Source organism: Oryza brachyantha, unplaced genomic scaffold (genome assembly GCF_000231095.2).
Source record: "Oryza brachyantha unplaced genomic scaffold, ObraRS2 ChrUN-Ctg46, whole genome shotgun sequence".
Taxonomy (NCBI): Eukaryota; Viridiplantae; Streptophyta; class Magnoliopsida; order Poales; family Poaceae; genus Oryza; species Oryza brachyantha.
This window is the reverse complement of record NW_024427246.1, coordinates 532,062-544,727: the sequence shown is the minus strand read 5'-3', so window position 1 is coordinate 544,727 and position 12,666 is coordinate 532,062. Positions and strand designations below refer to the sequence as shown.

At 58.4% G+C, this 12,666-nt stretch overlaps 17 non-coding genes and 3 pseudogenes across 17 annotated transcripts; all 20 read left to right on the top strand.

Moving 5' to 3' along the window:
• Positions 1 to 474: 474 nt before the first annotated feature.
• Positions 475 to 592, top strand: LOC121056584 (annotated as a pseudogene).
• Positions 593 to 1,379: 787 nt separating this feature from the next.
• LOC121056394 lies at positions 1,380 to 1,498 on the top strand. Its single transcript, XR_005813254.1, has one exon. It is a non-coding gene; the product is annotated as a 5S ribosomal RNA (ribosomal RNA).
• Positions 1,499 to 1,870: 372 nt separating this feature from the next.
• Positions 1,871 to 1,989, top strand: LOC121056167. The gene has a single exon (XR_005813034.1). It is a non-coding gene; the product is annotated as a 5S ribosomal RNA (ribosomal RNA).
• Positions 1,990 to 2,655: 666 nt separating this feature from the next.
• Positions 2,656 to 2,774, top strand: LOC121056354. Its single transcript, XR_005813215.1, has one exon. It is a non-coding gene; the product is annotated as a 5S ribosomal RNA (ribosomal RNA).
• A 374-nt stretch (positions 2,775 to 3,148) lies between these two features.
• Positions 3,149 to 3,267, top strand: LOC121056169. The gene has a single exon (XR_005813036.1). It is a non-coding gene; the product is annotated as a 5S ribosomal RNA (ribosomal RNA).
• A 960-nt stretch (positions 3,268 to 4,227) lies between these two features.
• Positions 4,228 to 4,346, top strand: LOC121056353. Its single transcript, XR_005813214.1, has one exon. It is a non-coding gene; the product is annotated as a 5S ribosomal RNA (ribosomal RNA).
• Positions 4,347 to 4,720: 374 nt separating this feature from the next.
• Positions 4,721 to 4,839, top strand: LOC121056421. The gene has a single exon (XR_005813279.1). It is a non-coding gene; the product is annotated as a 5S ribosomal RNA (ribosomal RNA).
• A 363-nt stretch (positions 4,840 to 5,202) lies between these two features.
• LOC121056148 lies at positions 5,203 to 5,321 on the top strand. The gene has a single exon (XR_005813015.1). It is a non-coding gene; the product is annotated as a 5S ribosomal RNA (ribosomal RNA).
• A 666-nt stretch (positions 5,322 to 5,987) lies between these two features.
• On the top strand, positions 5,988 to 6,106 carry LOC121056404. Its single transcript, XR_005813264.1, has one exon. It is a non-coding gene; the product is annotated as a 5S ribosomal RNA (ribosomal RNA).
• A 374-nt stretch (positions 6,107 to 6,480) lies between these two features.
• On the top strand, positions 6,481 to 6,599 carry LOC121056610. The gene has a single exon (XR_005813401.1). It is a non-coding gene; the product is annotated as a 5S ribosomal RNA (ribosomal RNA).
• A 363-nt stretch (positions 6,600 to 6,962) lies between these two features.
• LOC121056147 lies at positions 6,963 to 7,081 on the top strand. The gene has a single exon (XR_005813014.1). It is a non-coding gene; the product is annotated as a 5S ribosomal RNA (ribosomal RNA).
• Positions 7,082 to 7,747: 666 nt separating this feature from the next.
• Positions 7,748 to 7,866, top strand: LOC121056403. The gene has a single exon (XR_005813263.1). It is a non-coding gene; the product is annotated as a 5S ribosomal RNA (ribosomal RNA).
• Positions 7,867 to 8,240: 374 nt separating this feature from the next.
• On the top strand, positions 8,241 to 8,359 carry LOC121056376. Its single transcript, XR_005813236.1, has one exon. It is a non-coding gene; the product is annotated as a 5S ribosomal RNA (ribosomal RNA).
• Positions 8,360 to 8,731: 372 nt separating this feature from the next.
• Positions 8,732 to 8,850, top strand: LOC121056268. The gene has a single exon (XR_005813134.1). It is a non-coding gene; the product is annotated as a 5S ribosomal RNA (ribosomal RNA).
• An 810-nt stretch (positions 8,851 to 9,660) lies between these two features.
• On the top strand, positions 9,661 to 9,779 carry LOC121056383. Its single transcript, XR_005813243.1, has one exon. It is a non-coding gene; the product is annotated as a 5S ribosomal RNA (ribosomal RNA).
• A 372-nt stretch (positions 9,780 to 10,151) lies between these two features.
• LOC121056580 lies at positions 10,152 to 10,270 on the top strand (annotated as a pseudogene).
• A 162-nt stretch (positions 10,271 to 10,432) lies between these two features.
• LOC121056389 lies at positions 10,433 to 10,551 on the top strand. The gene has a single exon (XR_005813249.1). It is a non-coding gene; the product is annotated as a 5S ribosomal RNA (ribosomal RNA).
• Positions 10,552 to 10,897: 346 nt separating this feature from the next.
• LOC121056213 lies at positions 10,898 to 11,016 on the top strand. The gene has a single exon (XR_005813080.1). It is a non-coding gene; the product is annotated as a 5S ribosomal RNA (ribosomal RNA).
• A 333-nt stretch (positions 11,017 to 11,349) lies between these two features.
• Positions 11,350 to 11,468, top strand: LOC121056232. The gene has a single exon (XR_005813099.1). It is a non-coding gene; the product is annotated as a 5S ribosomal RNA (ribosomal RNA).
• Positions 11,469 to 11,840: 372 nt separating this feature from the next.
• Positions 11,841 to 11,946, top strand: LOC121056572 (annotated as a pseudogene).
• The last annotated feature ends 720 nt before the right edge of the window (positions 11,947 to 12,666 follow it).

The following is a 12,666-nucleotide window of genomic DNA, read 5'->3' as shown; positions in this document are numbered from 1 at the left end:
CGTTCATTTTTGCGGTTTTGGGACCTCGGTCGAGCCATTCGTTCATTTTTACCGTTTTCGGTACTTGCCGGAGCCATTCGTTCGGCCTACGCGTTTATCGCTCGTGACGCGCGTGCCTAGCGACGCCGTCGTTCGTCCCACCTTCTGTCCGGGACAGACGTCCCGCCGTTCGCTCGGGGTACACGTATCTCGCTTTTCGCTCTCATGAGACCCTGTCGTTCGGCCTACGCGTTTATCGCTCGTGACGCGCGTGTCTAGCGACGCCGTCGTTCGTCCCACCTTCTGTCCGGGACAGACGTCCCGCCGTTCGCTCGGGGTACACGTATCTCGCTTTTCGCTCTCATGAGACCCTGTCGTTCGTACGCGGTACGAGTCAGCCGCTTATTCGCTCCTATGACGGCACGGTTCGCCCCGGGCGGACGGGTAAGGGCCACGCGCGGGGAGCATAAGGGGGCAGGCGGTGCGAGACATGCTGGATGTGATCATACCAGCACTAAAGCACCGGATCCCATCTGAACTCCGAAGTTAAGTGTGCTTGGGCGAGAGTAGTACTAGGATGGGTGACCTCCTCTTTTTAGCCGTTTTGGGTTCTTGGTCGAGACATTCGTTCATTTTTGCCGTTTTGGGACCTCGGTCGAGCCATTCGTTCATTTTTACCGTTTTCGGTACTTGCCGGAGCCATTCGTTCGGCCTACGCGTTTATCGCTCGTGACGCGCGTGCCTGGCGACGCCGTCGTTCGTTCCAACTTCTGTCCGGGACAGACGTCCCGCCGTTCGCTCGGGGTACACGTATCTCGCTTTTCGCTCTCATGAGACCGTGCCGTTCGTACGCGGTACGAGTCAGCCGCTTATTCGCTCCTACGACGGCACGGTTCGCCCTTGGCGGACGGGTAATGGCCACGCGCGGGGAGCATAAGGGGGCAGGCGGTGCGAGACATGCTGGATGCGATCATACCAGCAGTAAAGCACCGGATCCCATCTCCTGGGAAGTCCTCGTGTTGCATCCCTCTTTTTAGCCGTTTTGGGTTCTTGGTCGGGACATTCGTTCATTTTTGCGGTTTTGGGACCTCGGTCGAGCCATTCGTTCATTTTTACCGTTTTCGGTACTTGCCGGAGCCATTCGTTCAGCCTACGCGTTTATCGCTCGTGACGCGCGTGCCTGGCGACGCCGTCGTTCGTTCCAACTTCTGTCCGGGACAGACGTCCCGCCGTTCGCTCGGGGTACACGTATCTCGCTTTTCGCTCTCATGAGACCCTGCAGTTCATACGCGGTAGGAGTCAGCCGCTTATTCGCTCCTATGACGGCACGGTTCGCCCCGGGCGGACGGGTAAGGGCCACGCGCAGGGAGCATAAGGGGGCAGGCGGTGCGAGACATGCTGGATGCGATCATACCAGCACTAAAGCACTGGATCCCATCAGAACTGCAAAGTTAAGCGTGCTTGTGCGAGAGTAGTACTAGGATGGGTGACCTCCTGGGAAGTCCTCGGGTTGCATCCCTCTTTTTAGCCGTTTTGGGTTCTTGGTCGAGACATTCGTTCATTTTTGCCGTTTTGGGACCTCGGTCGAGCCATTCGTTCGTTTTTACCGTTTTCGGTACTTGCCGGAGCCATTCGTTCGGCCTACGCGTTTATCGCTCGTGACGCGCGTGCCTGGCGACGCCGTCGTTCCTTCCACCTTCTGTCCGGGACAGACGTCCCGCCGTTCGCTCGGGGTACACGTATCTCGCTTTTCGCTCTCATGAGACCCTGCCGTTCGTACGCGGTACGAGTCAGCCGCTTATTCGCTCCTACGACGGCACGCTTCGCCCCGGGCGGACGGGTAAGGGCCACGCGCGGGGAGCATAAGGGGGCAGGCGGTGCGACACATGCTCGATGCGATCATACCAGCACTAAAGCATCGGATCCCATCAGAACTCCGAAGTTAAGCGTGCTTGGGCGAGAGTAGTACTAGGATGGGTGACCTCCTGGGAAGTCCTCGTGTTGCATCCCTCTTTTTAGCCGTTTTGGGTTCTTGGTCGAGACATTCGTTCATTTTTGCCGTTTTGGGACCTCGGTCGAGCCATTCGTTCATTTTTACCGTTTTCGGTACTTGCCGGAGCCATTCGTTCGGCCTACGCGTTTATCGCTCTTGACGCGCGTGCCTGGCGACGCCGTCGTTCGTTGCAACTTCTGTCCGGGACAGACGTCCCGCCGTTCGCTCGGGGTACACGTATCTCGCTTTTCGCTCTCATGAGACCCTGCCGTTCGTACGCGGTACGAGTCGGCCGCTTATTCGCTCCTACGACGGCACGGTTCGCCCCGGGCGGACGGGTAAGGGCCACGCGCGGGGAGCATAAGGGGGCAGGCGGTCCGAGACATGCTGGATGCGGTCATACCAGCACTAAAGTACCGGATCCCATCAGAACTCCGAAGTTAAGCGTGCTTGGGCGAGAGTAGTGGCGACGCCGTCGTTCGTTCGACCTTCTGTCCGGGACAGACGTCCCGCCGTTCGCTCGGGGTACACGTATCTCGCTTTTCGCTCTCATGAGACCCTGCCGTTCGTACGCGGTACGAGTCAGCCGCTTATTCGCTCCTACGACGGCACGGTTCGCCCCGGGCGGACGGGTAAGGGCCACGCGCGGGGAGCATAAGGGGGCAGGCGGTGCGAGACATGCTGGAAGCGGTCATACCAGCACTAAAGCACCGGATCCCATCTTAACTCCGAAGTTAAGCGTGCTTGGGCGAGAGTAGTACTAGGATGGATGACCTCCTGGGAAGTCCTCGTGTTGCATCCCTCTTTTTTTAGCCGTTTTGAGTTCTTGGTCGAGACATTCGTTCATTTTTGCGGTTTTGGGACCTCGGTCGAGCCATTCGTTCATTTTTACCGTTTTCGGTACTTCCCGGAGCCATTCGTTCGGCCTACGCGTTTATCGCTCGTGACGCGCGTGCCTGGCGACGCCGTCGTTCGTTCCAACTTCTGTCCGGGACAGACGTCCCGCCGTTCGCTCGGGGTACACGTATCTCGCTTTTCGCTCTCATGAGACCCTGCCGTTCGTACGCGGTACGAGTCAGCCGCTTATTCGCTCCTACGACGGCACGGTTCGCCCCGGGCGGACGGGTAAGGGCCACGCGCGGGGAGCATAAGGGGGCAGGCGGTGCGACACGTGCTGGATGCGATCATACCAGCACTAAAGCATCGGATCCCATTAGAACTCCGAAGTTAAGCGTGCTTGGGCGAGAGTAGTACTAGGATGGGTGACCTCCTTGGAAGTCCTCGTGTTGCATCCCTCTTTTTAGCCGTTTTGGGTTCTTGGTCAAGACATTCGTTCATTTTTGCCGTTTTGGGACCTCGGTCGAGCCATTCGTTCATTTTTACCGTTTTCGGTACTTGCCGGAGCCATTCGTTCGGCCTACGCGTTTATCGCTCGTGATGCGCGTGCCTGGCGACGCCGTCGTTCGTTCCAACTTCTGTCCGGGACAGACGTCCCGCCGTTCGCTCGGGGTACACGTATCTCGCTTTTCGCTCTCATGAGACCCTGCCGTTCGTACGCGGTACGAGTCAGCCGCTTATTCGCTCCTACGACGGCACGGTTCGCCCCGGGCGGACGGGTAAGGGCCACGCGCGGGGGGCATAAGGGGGCAGGCGGTCCGAGACATGCTGGATGCGGTCATACCAGCACTAAAGCACCGGATCCCATCAGAACTCCGAAGTTAAGCGTGCTTGGGCGAGAGTAATGGCGACGCCGTCGTTCGTTCGACCTTCTGTCCGGGACAGACGTCCCGCCGTTCGCTCGGGGTACACGTATCTCGCTTTTCGCTCTCATGAGACCCTGCCGTTCGTACGCGGTACGAGTCAGCCGCTTATTCGCTCCTACGACGGCACGGTTCGCCCCGGGCGGACGGGTAAGGGCCACGCGCGGGGAGCATAAGGGGGCAGGCGGTGCGAGACATGCTGGAAGCGGTCATACCAGCACTAAAGCACCGGATCCCATCAGAACTCCGAAGTTAAGCGTGCTTGGGCGAGAGTAATGGCGACGCCGTCGTTCGTTCGACCTTCTGTCCGGGACAGACGTCCCGCCGTTCGCTCGGGGTACACGTATCTCGCTTTTCGCTCTCATGAGACCCTGCCGTTCGTACGCGGTACGAGTCAGCCGCTTATTCGCTCCTACGACGGCACGGTTCGCCCCGGGCGGACGGGTAAGGGCCACGCGCGGGGAGCATAAGGGGGCAGGCGGTGCGAGACATGCTGGAAGCGGTCATACCAGCACTAAAGCACCGGATCCCATCTTAACTCCGAAGTTAAGCGTGCTTGGGCGAGAGTAGTACTAGGATGGATGACCTCCTGGGAAGTCCTCGTGTTGCATCCCTCTTTTTTTAGCCGTTTTGAGTTCTTGGTCGAGACATTCGTTCATTTTTGCGGTTTTGGGACCTCGGTCGAGCCATTCGTTCATTTTTACCGTTTTCGGTACTTCCCGGAGCCATTCGTTCGGCCTACGCGTTTATCGCTCGTGACGCGCGTGCCTGGCGACGCCGTCGTTCGTTCCAACTTCTGTCCGGGACAGACGTCCCGCCGTTCGCTCGGGGTACACGTATCTCGCTTTTCGCTCTCATGAGACCCTGCCGTTCGTACGCGGTACGAGTCAGCCGCTTATTCGCTCCTACGACGGCACGGTTCGCCCCGGGCGGACGGGTAAGGGCCACGCGCGGGGAGCATAAGGGGGCAGGCGGTGCGACACGTGCTGGATGCGATCATACCAGCACTAAAGCATCGGATCCCATCAGAACTCCGAAGTTAAGCGTGCTTGGGCGAGAGTAGTACTAGGATGGGTGACCTCCTGGGAAGTCCTCGTGTTGCATCCCTTTTTTTAGCCGTTTTGGGTTCTTGGTCGGGACATTCGTTCATTTTTGCGGTTTTGGGACCTCGGTCGAGCCATTCGTTCATTTTTACCGTTTTCGGTACTTGCCGGAGCCATTCGTTCGGCCTACGCGTTTATCGCGCGTGCCTGGCGACGCCGTCGTTCGTTCCAACTTCTGTCCGGGACAGACGTCCCGCCGTTCGCTCGGGGTACACGTATCTCGCTTTTCGCTCTCATGAGACCCTGCCGTTCGTACGCGGTACGAGTCAGCCGCTTATTCGCTCCTACGACGGCACGGTTCGCCCCGGGCGGACGGGTAAGGGCCACGCGCGGGGAGCATAAGGGGGCAGGCGGTGCGACACGTGGTGGATGCGATCATACCAGCACTAAAGCATCGGATCCCATCAGAACTCCGAAGTTAAGCGTGCTTGGGCGAGAGTAGTACTAGGATGGGTGACCTCCTTGGAAGTCCTCGTGTTGCATCCCTCTTTTTAGCCGTTTTGGGTTCTTGGTCGAGACATTCGTTCATTTTTGCCGTTTTGGGACCTCGGTCGAGCCATTCGTTCATTTTTACCGTTTTCGGTACTTGCCGGAGCCATTCGTTCGGCCTACGCGTTTATCGCTCGTGACGCGCGTGCCTGGCGACGCCGTCGTTCGTTCCAACTTCTGTCCGGGACAGACGTCCCGCCGTTCGCTCGGGGTACACGTATCTCGCTTTTCGCTCTCATGAGACCATGCCGTTCGTACGCGGTACGAGTCAGCCGCTTATTCGCTCCTACGACGGCACGGTTCGCCCCGGGCGGACGGGTAAGGGCCACGCGCGGGGAGCATAAGGGGGCAGGCGGTCCGAGACATGCTGGATGCGGTCATACCAGCACTAAAGCACCGGATCCCATCAGAACTCCGAAGTTAAGCGTGCTTGGGCGAGAGTAGTGGCGACGCCGTCGTTCGTTCGACCTTCTGTCCGGGACAGACGTCCCGCCGTTCGCTCGGGGTACACGTATCTCGCTTTTCGCTCTCATGAGACCCTGCCGTTCGTACGCGGTACGAGTCAGCCGCTTATTCGCTCCTACGACGGCACGGTTCGCCCCGGGCGGACGGGTAAGGGCCACGCGCGGGGAGCATAAGGGGGCAGGCGGTGCGAGACATGCTGGAAGCGGTCATACCAGCACTAAAGCACCGGATCCCATCTTAACTCCGAAGTTAAGCGTGCTTGGGCGAGAGTAGTAGTAGGATGGATGACCTCCTGGGAAGTCCTCGTGTTGCATCCCTCTTTTTTTAGCCGTTTTGAGTTCTTGGTCGAGACATTCGTTCATTTTTGCGGTTTTGGGACCTCGGTCGAGCCATTCGTTCATTTTTACCGTTTTCGGTACTTGCCGGAGCCATTCGTTCGGCCTACGCGTTTATCGCTCGTGACGCGCGTGCCTGGCGACGCCGTCGTTCGTTCCAACTTCTGTCCGGGACAGACGTCCCGCCGTTCGCTCGGGGTACACGTATCTCGCTTTTCGCTCTCATGAGACCCTGCCGTTCGTACGCGGTACGAGTCAGCCGCTTATTCGCTCCTACGACGGCACGGTTCGCCCCGGGCGGACGGGTAAGGGCCACGCGCGGGGAGCATAAGGGGGCAGGCGGTGCGACACGTGCTGGATGCGATCATACCAGCACTAAAGCATCGGATCCCATCAGAACTCCGAAGTTAAGCGTGCTTGGGCGAGTGTAGTACTAGGATGGGTGACCTCCTGGGAAGTCCTCGTGTTGCATCCCTTTTTTTAGCCGTTTTGGGTTCTTGGTCGGGACATTCGTTCATTTTTGCGGTTTTGGGACCTCGGTCGAGCCATTCGTTCATTTTTACCGTTTTCGGTACTTGCCGGAGCCATTCGTTCGGCCTACGCGTTTATCGCGCGTGCCTGGCGACGCCGTCGTTCGTTCCAACTTCTGTCCGGGACAGACGTCCCGCCGTTCGCTCGGGGTACACGTATCTCGCTTTTCGCTCTCATGAGACCCTGCCGTTCGTACGCGGTACGAGTCAGCCGCTTATTCGCTCCTACGACGGCACGGTTCGCCCCGGGCGGACGGGTAAGGGCCACGCGCGGGGAGCATAAGGGGGCAGGCGGTGCGACACGTGGTGGATGCGATCATACCAGCACTAAAGCATCGGATCCCATCAGAACTCCGAAGTTAAGCGTGCTTGGGCGAGAGTAGTACTAGGATGGGTGACCTCCTTGGAAGTCCTCGTGTTGCATCCCTCTTTTTAGCCGTTTTGGGTTCTTGGTCGAGACATTCGTTCATTTTTGCCGTTTTGGGACCTCGGTCGAGCCATTCGTTCATTTTTACCGTTTTCGGTACTTGCCGGAGCCATTCGTTCGGCCTACGCGTTTATCGCTCGTGACGCGCGTGCCTGGCGACGCCGTCGTTCGTTCCAACTTCTGTCCGGGACAGACGTCCCGCCGTTCGCTCGGGGTACACGTATCTCGCTTTTCGCTCTCATGAGACCATGCCGTTCGTACGCGGTACGAGTCAGCCGCTTATTCGCTCCTACGACGGCACGGTTCGCCCCGGGCGGACGGGTAAGGGCCACGCGCGGGGAGCATAAGGGGGCAGGCGGTCCGAGACATGCTGGATGCGGTCATACCAGCACTAAAGCACCGGATCCCATCAGAACTCCGAAGTTAAGCGTGCTTGGGCGAGAGTAGTGGCGACGCCGTCGTTCGTTCGACCTTCTGTCCGGGACAGACGTCCCGCCGTTCGCTCGGGGTACACGTATCTCGCTTTTCGCTCTCATGAGACCCTGCCGTTCGTACGCGGTACGAGTCAGCCGCTTATTCGCTCCTACGACGGCACGGTTCGCCCCGGGCGGACGGGTAAGGGCCACGCGCGGGGAGCATAAGGGGGCAGGCGGTGCGAGACATGCTGGAAGCGGTCATACCAGCACTAAAGCACCGGATCCCATCTTAACTCCGAAGTTAAGCGTGCTTGGGCGAGAGTAGTAGTAGGATGGATGACCTCCTGGGAAGTCCTCGTGTTGCATCCCTCTTTTTTTAGCCGTTTTGAGTTCTTGGTCGAGACATTCGTTCATTTTTGCGGTTTTGGGACCTCGGTCGAGCCATTCGTTCATTTTTACCGTTTTCGGTACTTGCCGGAGCCATTCGTTCGGCCTACGCGTTTATCGCTCGTGACGCGCGTGCCTGGCGACGCCGTCGTTCGTTCCAACTTCTGTCCGGGACAGACGTCCCGCCGTTCGCTCGGGGTACACGTATCTCGCTTTTCGCTCTCATGAGACCCTGCCGTTCGTACGCGGTACGAGTCAGCCGCTTATTCGCTCCTACGACGGCACGGTTCGCCCCGGGCGGACGGGTAAGGGCCACGCGCGGGGAGCATAAGGGGGCAGGCGGTGCGAGACATGCTGGAAGCGGTCATACCAGCACTAAAGCACCGGATCCCATCTTAACTCCGAAGTTAAGCGTGCTTGGGCGAGAGTAGTACTAGGATGGATGACCTTCTGGGAAGTCCTCGTGTTGCATCCCTCTTTTTAGCCGTTTTGGGTTCTTGGTCGGGACATTCGTTCATTTTTGCGGTTTTGGGACCTCGGTCGAGCCATTCGTTCATTTTTACCGTTTTCGGTACTTGCCGGAGCCATTCGTTCAGCCTACGCGTTTATCGCTCGTGACGCGCGTTCCTGGCGACGCCGTCGTTCGTTCCAACTTCTGTCCGGGACAGACGTCCCGCCGTTCGCTCGGGGTACACGTATCTCGCTTTTCGCTCTCATGAGACCCTGCCGTTCGTACGCGGTAGGAGTCAGCCGCTTATTCGCTCCTTCGACGGCACGGTTCGCCCCAGGCGGACGGGTAAGGGCCACGCGCGGGGAGCATAAGGGGGCAGGCGGTGCGAGACATGCTGGTTGCGATCATACTAGCACTAAAGCACCGGATCCCATCAGAACTCCGAAGTTAAGCGTGCTTGGGTGAGAGTAGTACTAGGATGGGTGACCTCCTAGGAAGTCCTCGTGTTGCATCCCTCTTTTTAGCCGTTTTGGGTTATTGGTCGGGACATTCGTTCATTTTTGCGGTTTTGGGACCTCGGTCGAGCCATTCGTTCATTTTTACCGTTTTCGGTACTTGCCGGAGCCATTCGTTCGGCCTACGCGTTTATCGCTCGTGACGCGCGTGCCTGGCGACGCCGTCGTTCGTTCCACCTTCTGTCCGGGACAGACGTCCCGCCGTTCGCTCGGGGTACACGTATCTCGCTTTTCGCTCTCATGAGACCCTGCCGTTCGTACGCGGTACGAGTCAGCCGCTTATTCGCTCCTACGACGGCACGGTTCGCCCTTGGCGGACGGGTAAGGGCCACGCGCGGGGAGCATAAGGGGGCAGGCGGTGCGAGACATGCTGGATGCGATCATACCAGCAGTAAAGCACCGGATCCCATCTCCTGGGAAGTCCTCGTGTTGCATCCCTCTTTTTAGCCGTTTTGGGTTCTTGGTCGGGACATTCGTTCATTTTTGCGGTTTTGGGACCTCGGTCGAGCCATTCGTTCATTTTTACCGTTTTCGGTACTTGCCGGAGCCATTCGTTCAGCCTACGCGTTTATCGCTCGTGACGCGCGTGCCTGGCGACGCCGTCGTTCGTTCCAACTTCTGTCCGGGACAGACGTCCCGCCGTTCGCTCGGGGTACACGTATCTCGCTTTTCGCTCTCATGAGACCCTGCCGTTCGTACGCGGTAGGAGTCAGCCGCTTATTCGCTCCTACGACGGCACGGTTCGCCCCGGGCGGACGGGTAAGGGCCACGCGCGGGGAGCATAAGGGGGCAGGCGGTGCGAGACATGCAGGATGCGATCATACCAGCACTAAAGCACCGGATCCCATCAGAACTCCGAAGTTAAGCGTGCTTGGGCGAGAGTAATACTAGGATGTGTGGCCTCCTGGAAAGTCCTCGTGTTGCATCCCTCTTTTCAGCCGTTTTGAGTTCTTGGTCGAGACATTCGTTCATTTTTGCGGTTTTGGGACCTCGGTCGAGCCATTCGTTCATTTTTACCGTTTTCGGTACTTGCCGGAGCCATTCGTTCGGCCTACGCGTTTATCGCTCGTGACGCGCGTGCCTGGCGACGCCGTCGTTCCTTCCACCTTCTGTCCGGGACAGACGTCCCGCCGTTCGCTCGGGGTACACGTATCTCGCTTTTCGCTCTCATGAGACCCTGCCGTTCGTACGCGGTACGAGTCAGCCGCTTATTCGCTCCTACGACGGCACGGATCACCCTTGGCGGACGGGTAAGGGCCACGCGCGGGGAGCATAAGGGTGCAGGCGGTGCGAGACATGCTGGATCTGATCATACCAGCACTAAAGCACCGGATCCCATCAGAACTCCGAAGTTAAGCGTGCTTGGGCGAGAGTAGTACTAGGATGGGTGACCTCCTGGACAGACGTCCCGCCGTTCGCTCGGGGTACACGTATCTCGCTTTTCGCTCTCGTGAGACCCTGCCGTTCGTACGCGGTACGAGTCAGCCGCTTATTCGCTCCTACGATGGCACGGTTCGCCCCGGGCGGACGGGTAAGGGCCACGCGCGGGGAGCATAAGGGGGCAGGCGGTGCGAGACATGCCGGATGCGATCATACCAGCACTAAAGCATCGGATCCCATCAGAACTCCGAAGTTAAGCATGCTTCGGCGAGAGTTGTACTAGGATGGGTGACCTCCTGGGAACTCCTCGTGTTGCATCCCTCTTTTTAGCCGTTCATTTTTGCTGTTTTGGGACCTCGGTCGAGCCATTCGTTCATTTTTACCATTTTCGGTACTTGCCGGAGCCATTCGTTCGGCCTACGCGTTTATCGCTCGTGACGCGCGTTCCTGGCGACGCCGTCGTTCGTTCCAACTTCTGTCCGGGACAGACGTCCCGCCGTTCGCTCGGGGTACACGTATCTCGCTTTTCGCTCTCATGAGACCCTGCCGTTCGTACGCAGTAGGAGTCAGCCGCTTATTCGCTCCTACGACGGCACGGTTCGCCCCAGGCGGACGGGTAAGGGCCACGCGCGGGGAGCATAAGGGGGCAGGCGGTGCGAGACATGCTGGTTGCTATCATACTAGCACTAAAGCACCGGATCCCATTAGAACTCCGAAGTTAAGCGTGCTTGGGCGAGAGTAGTACTAGGATGGGTGACCTCCTGGGAAGTTCTCGTGTTGCATCCCTCTTTTTAGCCGTTTTGGGACCTCGGTCGAGCCATTCGTTCATTTTTACCGTTTTCGGTACTTGCCGGAGCCATTCGTTCGGCCTACGCGTTTATCGCTCGTGACGCGCGTGCCTGGCGACGCCGTCGTTCGTTCCAACTTCTGTCCGGGACAGACGTCCCGCCGTTCGCTCGGGGTACACGTATCTCGCTTTTCGCTCTCATGAGACCGTGCCGTTCGTACGCGGTACGAGTCAGCCGCTTATTCGCTCCTACGACGGCACGGTTCGCCCTTGGCGGACGGGTAAGGGCCACGCGCGGGGAGCATAAGGGGGCAGGCGGTGCAAGACATGTTGGATGCGATCATACCAGCACTAAAGCATCGGATCCCATCAGAACTCCGAAGTTAAGCGTGCTTGGGCGAGAGTAGTACTAGAATGGGTGACCTCCTGAAAAGTCCTCGTGTTGCATCCCTCTTTTTAGCCGTTTTGAGTTCTTGGTCGAGACATTCGTTCATTTTTGCGGTTTTGGGACCTCGGTCGAGCCATTCGTTCATTTTTACCGTTTTCGGTACTTGCCGGAGCCATTCGTTCGGCCTACGCGTTTATCGCTCGTGACGCGCGTGCCTGGCGACGCCGTCGTTCCTTCCACCTTCTGTCCGGGACAGACGTCCCGCCGTTCGCTCGGGGTACACGTATCTCGCTTTTCGCTCTCATGAGACCCTGCCGTTCGTACGCGGTACGAGTCAGCCGCTTATTCGCTCCTACGACGGCAGGGTTCGCCCTTGGCGGACGGGTAAGGGCCACGCGCGGGGAGCATAAGGGCGCAGGCGGTGCGAGACATGCTGGATGCGATCATACCAGCACTAAAGCACCGTATCCCATCAGAACTCCGAAGTTAAGCGTGCTTGGGCGAGTGTAGTACTAGGATGGGTGACCTCGTGTTGCATCCCTCTTTTTAGCCCTCTTTTTAGCCGTTTTGGGTTCTTGGTCGAGACATTCGTTCATTTTGCCGTTTTGGGACCTCGGTCGAGCCATTCGTTCATTTTTACCGTTTTCGGTACTTGCCGGAGCCATTCGTTCGGCCTACGCGTTTATCGCTCGTGACGTGCGTGCCTGGCGACGCCGTCGTTCGTTCCAACTTCTGTCCGGGACAAACGTCCCGCCGTTCGCTCGGGGTACACGTATCTCGCTTTTCGCTCTCATGAGACCCTGCCGTTCGTACGCGGTACGAGTCAGCCACTTATTCGCTCCTACGACGGCACGGTTCGCCCCGGGCGGACGGGTAAGGGCCACACGCGGGGAGCATAAGGGGGCAGGCGGTGCGAGACATGCCGGATGCGATCATACCAGCACTAAAGCACCGGATCCCATCAGAACTCCGAAGGTAATTGTGGACACCCCAAGTATTATAACATCCATTGTCCAACGTGACCATCACATACTATTGGAGGAGTGAGATCCAAACACGCATAAATAGCCACTCGTCCTCAATGTGTCCATGATCACGGTTGACAACCTTCTGTTATAATAATCGGAATGCCGAGTAGTGAGCGCAAGACATAACCGTAAGATAGTTTGCCAGTCTACTCCGTCATATGCCCATCAACCACTCGAAGGTAGCGACTAAAAGCATACCCCAGTGACTCGATCTAAACCGCTATCTCCGATTA